Below are 9,104 nucleotides of genomic sequence, written 5' to 3'. Positions count from 1 at the left end.
CGCAGGCTTAAAAACTAAAAAAGATAAGTGCCCCGTGATCCCCGTTCTTGCCCCTTTCCTCCCAGGTGCGGCAGGTGAAGGCAAAAAGGAGGCGACGGGGAACGCGCCGATGGAGAGCTTGATGAGGAAGACCCTCGGCAGGGCGCGTGGCCGAGGGAGGAGGGCGGCGCAGTTAGTCGGAGTCGGCGTCCTCCTGCTTGACGCCCTCGTCGTCGCTGTCGCTGTCCTCCTCATCACTCCTGCTTGAGGAGGAGTCTTCATCAACGGAGGAGCTCTCCACGCAACACCTTCGGCGAGTTCCCAATTGCCCAAAAACCTTGACGGAGAGCAGGTCGTTCTCCATTAATTTGATGTGGAGAACGAGCCCCTCCGACAGGCTGTGGGCACGAGCAAAGGTCTTCCATCCACGACGAAGATACATAACATGGGGGGCGGGGAAGTCGACGTCGACCCGCATGCTGCCATTCCCGCAGCCCCTCATATGCAACCTCAGAGCCTGTGGCGGGTCGAGCTCCATCTCCCGAGCGAATGGAGTAGGGAGACGGAGACGACGGCGCACCGGCCTGTGCAGCCTGATGAAGAATTCACGGAGCTGGTCTCCGACATGGCCCTCTGCTGGGGGAGGGGCCGCTGGCGGAGGCGAGGCCGGTGCGCCTCCCCGTCCTCCTCTTCCCCGAGCGCCACGACGGCCTCGGCCTCGCCCCCTCCCCTTCCTCTCACGGCCGGCTCCACCGCCACGAGCTCTTGGGAAGGAGGGGCACGTTGTTGAGCAGAGACCCTCGTCGCCGCCATCGGTGTGCCGGCGCGCCCTCTCGCCATAGTAAAGGGAAGGAAGTAGTCAATTTGGAAGGAGATGAATGTTGAAGGATTGAGGGGTGCCACCCCGTCCCCTTCTTATAAGGGGGCGGGGCCGGGGCTCGGCCGCCCCGCTTAACCAATCCGGCCGCCGGGGGCGCAGGGAATCGAGACCGACCCGCTACTCCAATCAACGACGACCCGGTTTCCCGCCTCGCCATTTAAGGCCCGTGCCCCCGCATCCACCGCCTACCATCTTCGAGGCATGTGGGACACGTGGCGAGCAAGCCAAAATCGAGAAGACAAGTGAAGCGTCTGTTTTCCACCCCGTGATCGTGGGGCACAGGCGCCTTGAAGGCCACGACTCGAGTCCACTTAGTAAATGAGCCACGTCCCTGCGTTTTCCTCTTTTTATGGGGAAGGCGCGGGCCGCCTCTTTACCATGATGTGACGCATGCGTGCAACAGCCACCCCACGCACGACCCCCACGTCACGCATTCAACATGGGTCGTGGGGAAGCACAACGAGCGAGGGAGTTACTGCAGTAAAAACTCCACCGCACGCGCGCCCGCGCACCGTTCTGGGCCTGGCCCAATAACTCCCTGCGCTTATATGTGGCCCAGGCCTGGGGGCTCCTGTCGGTGTACAAAGGTACGGGGTCCCATTTTTTACCCCTTTACTTGTGCGCGGGCAGTCGCAGCCCCACGCCCGTGGCCACGCTTGGTAGGGATGAAGAAGCAAAGATTACCAGAGCCATGCTCAAGACCAGAACCATGAAGAGCTGAGGGGCGAGGTGAAACTCCCCCGGCAAGGTCCTTGCCGGGGCGGCCTTCACGGCCCCGGCAAGAACCTTGCCGGGGCAACTTGCCCAACGCTAGCAGGACTGCCACCCTTGAGCCTAAGAATTCCGACGCCCTCAACCACATTGGAACCAAAGCTCGAGAGGTGCCTCCGTGGTGGCATGCAGATCTTTGTGAAGACCAAGAACATACAAGACTAGATGAGAATCAGAAGACGAAGATCCTCGACAAGATCCTTGCCGAGGATACCCACGAGACCCCCCGGCAAGACCCTTGCCAGGGACACCCACGACGCCGTGGCAAGACCCTTGCCGGGGGCCCGGCAAGACTCTTGCCGAAGACATCCGCGGGGCCGCAGCCAGGCCACACCCGCCAAGGCTCCACCGCCGTTCCCACACAGCTGCCAGCCCACCAACTAGGCAGGCACCTGTGTGGCGACGTGCGGCTTCCAGGCCAACCCAATAAGCACCTGCGTGGTGGCATGCAGATCTTCGTGAAGACTCTGCCACCGCACCAACTCAGCAGCCAGCCAGCCAGCGTGGCACTACACGCCTCGTCAGCTCGGACGCGCGTCAAAGCCAGGCGAGGCGGCGACAGCTGGGACGAGCTTCCTTGCCGTCCCCGATAAAGCAAGAAGGGCACGTCGGCAACGCATTAAATGCGTTTGTCCTACGGTGCCAGGAGATAGACTCCACTACTGTACAAACTTTCCACCTCCTGTGTGCCACTGTGGCACCCGCTTTATCTATAAAAAGAGGCCCGCGGCATACTGGGAGAGGATTCGGACTTTTTGGACCCTGCACGCTTGGTAGCTAGTCCAAGAAAACCAGATAAACATAAACCAGCAGGAGTAGGGTATTACGCATCACTTGCGGCCCGAACCTGGATAAACCACCCGTGTTGATCCCTCAAACCCGCTCTTTCCGCAGCCCCGCGCCCGCCAACGATAGCAAAAGGGATTCTTCGTGATCCCGTAGGTGTCGTTTCCCCTGACATTCCTCATGGTCTTCTCCTTGGTACAACTCAAATAAAAAGAAATTCAGAGAAACACACTGAAATATTTTTGGAGTTTTTGGTTTTCTTAAACAAGCAAATAAAACGGAAAAGCAAAAATGAGAAAAACTATTTACACGGGAAAGCTCCCAACAAGCAAAATAAGAACAAGGAAATCTTTTTGGGTTTTCTTTTTAATATTACTAGTAAGCATGCAAAGAAAGTAAACTAGCTACAACTATTTTTTTTGGTTTTTCTAAGGTTTTCCAAACACACAAGAAGAAAGCAAGAAAAATAAATCTAAGCATGGATGATACAATGAAAAAGTGTGGACACCGACAAATGAAATAAGTGAACATGAATGTAAAGTCGGTGGAAACACGTACTCCCCCAAGCTTAGGCTTTTGGCCTAACTTGGTAGTCGATCAGTAGCCTGGAGGGTAGTAGGGGTGCTGAGGAGCGGGCATCCACTCATCCCCCTGCTGAGGCTCCTCCCGTGCTGCCTCCGCAGCAGCCTGAGCGTTCCAGTAGGTGATGATGTCCGCAGGCATAATCCTATATCCGCCCCTGGCAACAGAATCAAAGAAAGCAGGAGCAGGCAATGGAATAACATCACGAGTCCTCACGCTAAAAACCAGGTTATACGAAATAGGGATGTGAGGATATTCGACATCAGTGAAATGGTGGTGATCCATGGCTGCATGATCTTGGTAACTTTTGTGATAGGGTAGTCATGATGGCGTATCTCAACATTAAAGTGAGCCGCCAAACGAGTAGCATAAATCCCACCATGTATTTTACCCTGAGATTTATTAAGATGGAGGCGACGAGCCACAATAGCTCCCAAGCTATAAGTATTGTCGCCCTGTAAAGCACGATGTAAAACAACAAGGTCTGGTGAACTAAGTGCACCCACCTTCTCAATAGCAAGCAAGCATTTTACAATGAAAAGTGCAAAGTAATGAACAGCAGGAAAATGCAAGCCAGCGGCAGTGGTAGCTGACACTCCTCTGTCATCTCCCACTGTCAAAGGGCGATAAAAGGTCTCAAACCCAGCCGACCTAGGCTCGGCTAAGCTCCCATTAGAAGGGATCAAGCATATGTCACAAAATTCAGTAAGTGGTATCTGATGGTTCTCAGCATATAAATCATAGCTCACTTCAGGAGGATTATTCCTAGGCAGAAAAGTAAAACTTTGAACAAAGATATTTGTGAGGATTTGGTGCTGGTCACACTCATCTATGATGAAGTCGGTGAGGCCAGCGTTAGCAGCATATTGCATGAAGTCCTGAAGGATTCCCGCCTCTTCCAGGAACGGGGTGTGCGGCCATTCACACGGCCGTACTTCCGCTAACCTCCGAGACGGAGATCACTATCAGATGACTCCCCAATAACACCCTTGGATTTCTTCTTGGAGCCAAACTTCCTAAAGATATTCATGGTTTTCCTATGAACAAAATTCTAAAATTTATTAGCCCACAAAAATTTCTCAACAAAACTTCACAAAATTGATACCAACTACTCATAGTGATGCATAGAGGCCATAGCAAGCATTCAAACTACTTAGAACTCTAAGAAGTCAACATGCAAGCACATCTACAGCAGCACCAAGAGTAACTAACTATTCAAAATATAAACCACTAAAACAAAAACTAATTGGACAAACGGTGGAGTCACATACCAAGCAACAATCCCCCGAAATACTTTCGGAAATAGAGCTTCGAGCAAAGAGATCGAAATCCGCGGGTTTGAGGGCAAGAACACGGGAGAGAGAGCAATGGGAATTTTTTCTGGAGGTAAGTGATGAAGTGGGCTGAAGGGATAAGTGAGGGGCCCACGTGGGGACCACAACCCACCAGGGCACGCCTGGGGGTCCTGGCGCGCCCAGGTGGTTGTACCCACCTGGTGCACCTTCCTCTGATATTATTTGCACCAGAAATTCAGAAATATTCAGAAAAAAATCATATTAAATTTCTAGGGCATTCTGAGAACTTTTATTTTTGGGTAATTTTTTATTGCACGGGAAATTGAGAAAACAGACAATACATGGCATTTTATTTTATTTAACTAATAAAAACAAAAAATAAAAAGTAGGGATAGAAGGTAGTGCTTACTAAATTCATCAACTTCGTACCATTCAAAAATGATCCATTAATAAGGTTGATTAGGTCTTATTAACAACCACTTTCGATTAGCATGAAACCGAAGAACTTTTGTAAATCACTAAGTTGCCTCAATGGGGATATGCATTTCCCCAACAATAAGCATTTCATATTTCTTTTTGATAGTAGGTATAGGTATTTGAAAACTTCCAATAGTGATTGTCGGAGATTTTTCAATAACATTAATACTATTCACTTGGAATTGTTTCTTCGGAAAGTGCACCGTATGTTCATTACCATTGATATGAAAAGTGACCTTGCTTTTATTGCAATCAATAACAGCCCTTGCAGTATTCAAGAAGGGTCTACCAAGGTTAATCGACATGTTGTCGTCCTCGGGCATCTCAAGTATAACAAAGTCAGTCAAAATAGTAACATTAGCAACAACAACGGGCACATCCTCACAGATACCGATAGGTATGGCAGTTGATTTGTCGGCCATTTGCAAAGATATTTCAGTAGGTGTGAGTTTATTCAAATCAAGTCTTTTATATAAAGAGAAAGGCATAACACTAACACCAGCTCCTAAATCACACAAAGCAGTTTTCACATAATTCTTTTTGATAGAGCAAGGTATAGTTGGTATTCCCGGATCTCCAAGTTTTTAGGTACTCCATCTTTAAAAGTATAATTAGCAAGCATAGTGGAGATTTCAGCTTTCGGTATTTTTCTCTTATTTGTGATGATGTCTTTCATATACTTTGCATAAGGAGGCATTTTTAAGATATCAGTCAAGCGAGTACACAAAAAGACTGGCCTCAGCATTTCAGCAAAGCATTCAAATTCTTCATCATCTTTCTTTTTAGTTGACTTGGGTGGAAAAGGCATAGGCATTGGATCGATGACTTGTTGGATGATATTCATCATGAGACAGTTATAACCTAGGGCGATACGGCACTAGCTCCAGTTCATCAAAATAATGTAGGCATGTATTCTATAAATAGTCATACGTGCTTTATTAAAAGAACTTTCATGACATCTTTTGTCCTACCTCCCGTGGCAACGGGGTCCATATTGGAAACTAAGGGACATTAAGGCATCCTTTTAATACAGAACCGGAACAAAGCATTAACACATAGTGAATACATGAACTCCTCAAACTACTGTAATCACCGGAAGAAGTCCTAGTTATTGTCACTCAGGGGTTACCGGATCATAACATGTAGTAGGTGACTATAACTTGCAAGATCGGATCTAGAACATGGATATAATGGTGATAACATAAACGGTTCAGATCTGAAATCATGGCACCCGGGCCCAAAGTGACAAGCATTAAGCATGGCAAAGTCATAGCAACATCAATCTTAGAATATAGTGGATACTAGGCCTAACAAAACTAACTCGACTACATGATGAATCTCATCCAACTCCTCACCGACCAGCGAGCCTACGAAGGAATTACTCACTCCCGGTGGGGAGCATCATGGAATTGGCGATGGAGAAGGGTTGGTGATGACGAAGAACGAAGATCCCCCTCTTTGGAGCCCCAAACGGACTCCAGATTTGCCGTCCCGAGGAAGAACAGGGCTTGGCGGTGGCTCCGTCTCGTGGATCGTGATAATTCTTTCTCCTTCATTTTTTTCTTCCAAAAATAGGATTTTATAGCATCGGTTTCAGGGTCTGCGGGGCCACCAGGTGGGGACAACCCACCTGGGCCCGCCAGGAGAGGGGGGCGCGCTCTGGTGGGTTATGCCCACCTAGGGGCCCCTCTCCGGTAGGTCTTGGCTCCAGAAATTCTTATTATTGATATAAAAATTCCTCGCAAAGTTTCGTTCCATTCCGAGAACTTTTATTTCTGCACAAAAACAACACCATGGTAGTTCTGCTGAAAAAAGCGTCAGTCCGGGGTTAGTTTCATTCAAATCATGCAAATTAGAGTCTAAAACAAGAGGAAAAGCATTAGGAAAAGTAGATACGTTGGAGATGTATCAAATATCCTTTTGCAAGAGACTAGTAAGAGGCCTAGAAATTTTAGAAAAGTCTTTGATAAATCTCGTATAGAAACCAGCATGACCTAGGAAACTACGAATACCTTTTATATCTTTAGGACATGGCATTTTCTCAATTGCATCAACCTTAGCTTGGTCCACTTCAATACCTCTTTCAGAAAATTTATGACCCAAGACAATGCCTTCATTAACCATGAAGTGACACTTCTCCCAATTCAAGACAAGATTTGTTTGTTCACATCTCTGCAAAACTCGCTCAAGTTTGCTTAAACAATCATCAAAAGACTTCCCATAAATAGAAAAGTCATCCATGAAAACCTCAACAATCTTTTCACAAAAATCAGAGAATATAGCAGTCATACATCTTTGAAAGGTAGCAGGTGCATTACATAAACCAAAAGGCATACGTCTATAAGCATAGGTTCCAAAGGGACAAGTAAAAGTGGTCTTTTCTTGATCAGGTTGAGAAACAGGTATTTGTGAAAAGCCAGAATATCCATCAAGGAAGCAAAAGTGTGTGTGCTTAGATAATCTTCCAAGCATTTGATCAATAAAAGGCAAAGGGTAATGATCTTTTCTAGTTTCTTTATTTAATTTTCTAAAATCAATTACCATTCTATAGCCTGTAACAATTCTTTGTGGAATAAGTTCATTCTTATCATTAGGAACAACAGCAATACCTCCTTTCTTAGGAACACAATGAACAGGACTTACCCATCTACCATCAGCTATAGGATAGATTATACCTGCTTCCAGAAGTTTTAAGATTTCCGTTCTTACCGCTTCCTTCATTTTTTCATTTAACCGACATTGGTGATGAACAACGGGTTTAGCACCAGGTTCCATATTAATTTTGTGCTGACATAGAGTGGGACTAATGCCCTTTAAATCATCAAGAGTAATCCAATAGCAGCCCGGTGCTTCCTTAGAACTTTCAATAATCTTTCTTCTTCATGTTCTGAAAGGTTAGCACTAATAATAATAGGATATATCTTCTTTTCATCAAGATAAGCATATTTCAAAGTGTGTGGCAATTGTTTTAATTCAAACACAGTATCACCTTTGGGTGGAGGAGGACCTCCTAGAGTTTCAATAGGCAAATTGTGTTTAAGTAGAGGAGGTTGTTCAAAGAAAATTTTGTCTATTTCATTTCTTTCATGCATATGTAAATCTTTTTCATGGTCTAGTAGATATTATTCTAAAGGATCAGTAGGTGGAACAACAATAGAATCAAGACCAATTAATTCATCCTTACTAGGCAATTCTTTTTCATGAATATTTCTACTAAACTTGGAAAAATTAAATCCATGAGACTCATCACCAAAGCTAACACCAACAGTTTGTTTCTTACAGTCTATCTTAGCATTAACTGTATTCAAGAAAGGTCTACCAAAGATAATGGGACAAAAGTCATGTTGTGGGGAACCAAGAACAAGAAAATCAACAGGGTATTTTATTTTCCCACACAAGACTTCAATATCTCTAACAATCCCAATTGGTGATATGGTGTCTCTATTAGCAAGTTTAATAGTAACATCTAGGGAAAATTGCGTTTTTCCCCTAGTTGGAACCTACCCACGGGTTTTGCCCTTACTTTTCGACTCTACTCAGTTTTGCCCTTAGATTTGCCCCCGAGGTCACCCGAATGCCCTTCGACCGTTTCACCAATACTTTGAAAATTCATAACAAATTCATATGAACTCAGAAAAATTCAAATAAGATATCAAAATGTTTAGATGAACATTACCTTTATGTGCATATCATTTGCATTAAGGACAAAAGTATCATTTGAACTACCCGAGGTTATTAATGTTATTAACATTATTAAAAATAAAAAGGTATAAAAATTATTTTTTCAAGAATAAAAATTACATGCAAATGTAGGTGAAGTTTTCTAAACATCTTGATATCTTTTTTTGCATTTTTCTGAGTTCATATCAACTTGTTATGAATGTTCAAACAACTCTGACCATTATTTGGAAACTTCATAACAAGTTGATATGAACTCAGAAAAATGCAAATAAGATATCAGGATGTTCGGAAAACGTCACCTACATTTGCATGTAATTTTTATTCCTGAAAAAGTATTGTTTATACCTTTTTATTTTTAATAATGTTAAAAACATTAATAACCTTAGGTAGTTTAAACGGTACTTTTGTCCTGAATGCAAATGACATACACATAAAGGTAATGTTTATCTGAACATATTGATATTTTATTTGCATTTTTCTGAGTTCATATCAATTTGTTATGAATTTTCAAAGTATTGGTCAAACGGTCAAAGGGCATTCGGGTGACCTGGGAGGAAAATCTAAGGGCAAAACTGAGCAGAGTCAAAAAGTAAGGGCAAAACCCGTGGGTAGGTTCCAACTAGGGGCAAAAATGCATTTGTCCCCATCTATGT

Source organism: Aegilops tauschii, chromosome 3, assembly GCF_002575655.3.
Source record: "Aegilops tauschii subsp. strangulata cultivar AL8/78 chromosome 3, Aet v6.0, whole genome shotgun sequence".
Classification (NCBI taxonomy): Eukaryota; Viridiplantae; Streptophyta; class Magnoliopsida; order Poales; family Poaceae; genus Aegilops; species Aegilops tauschii.
The sequence above is the reverse complement of the archived record's forward strand: the minus strand, read 5'-3'. Positions refer to the sequence as shown.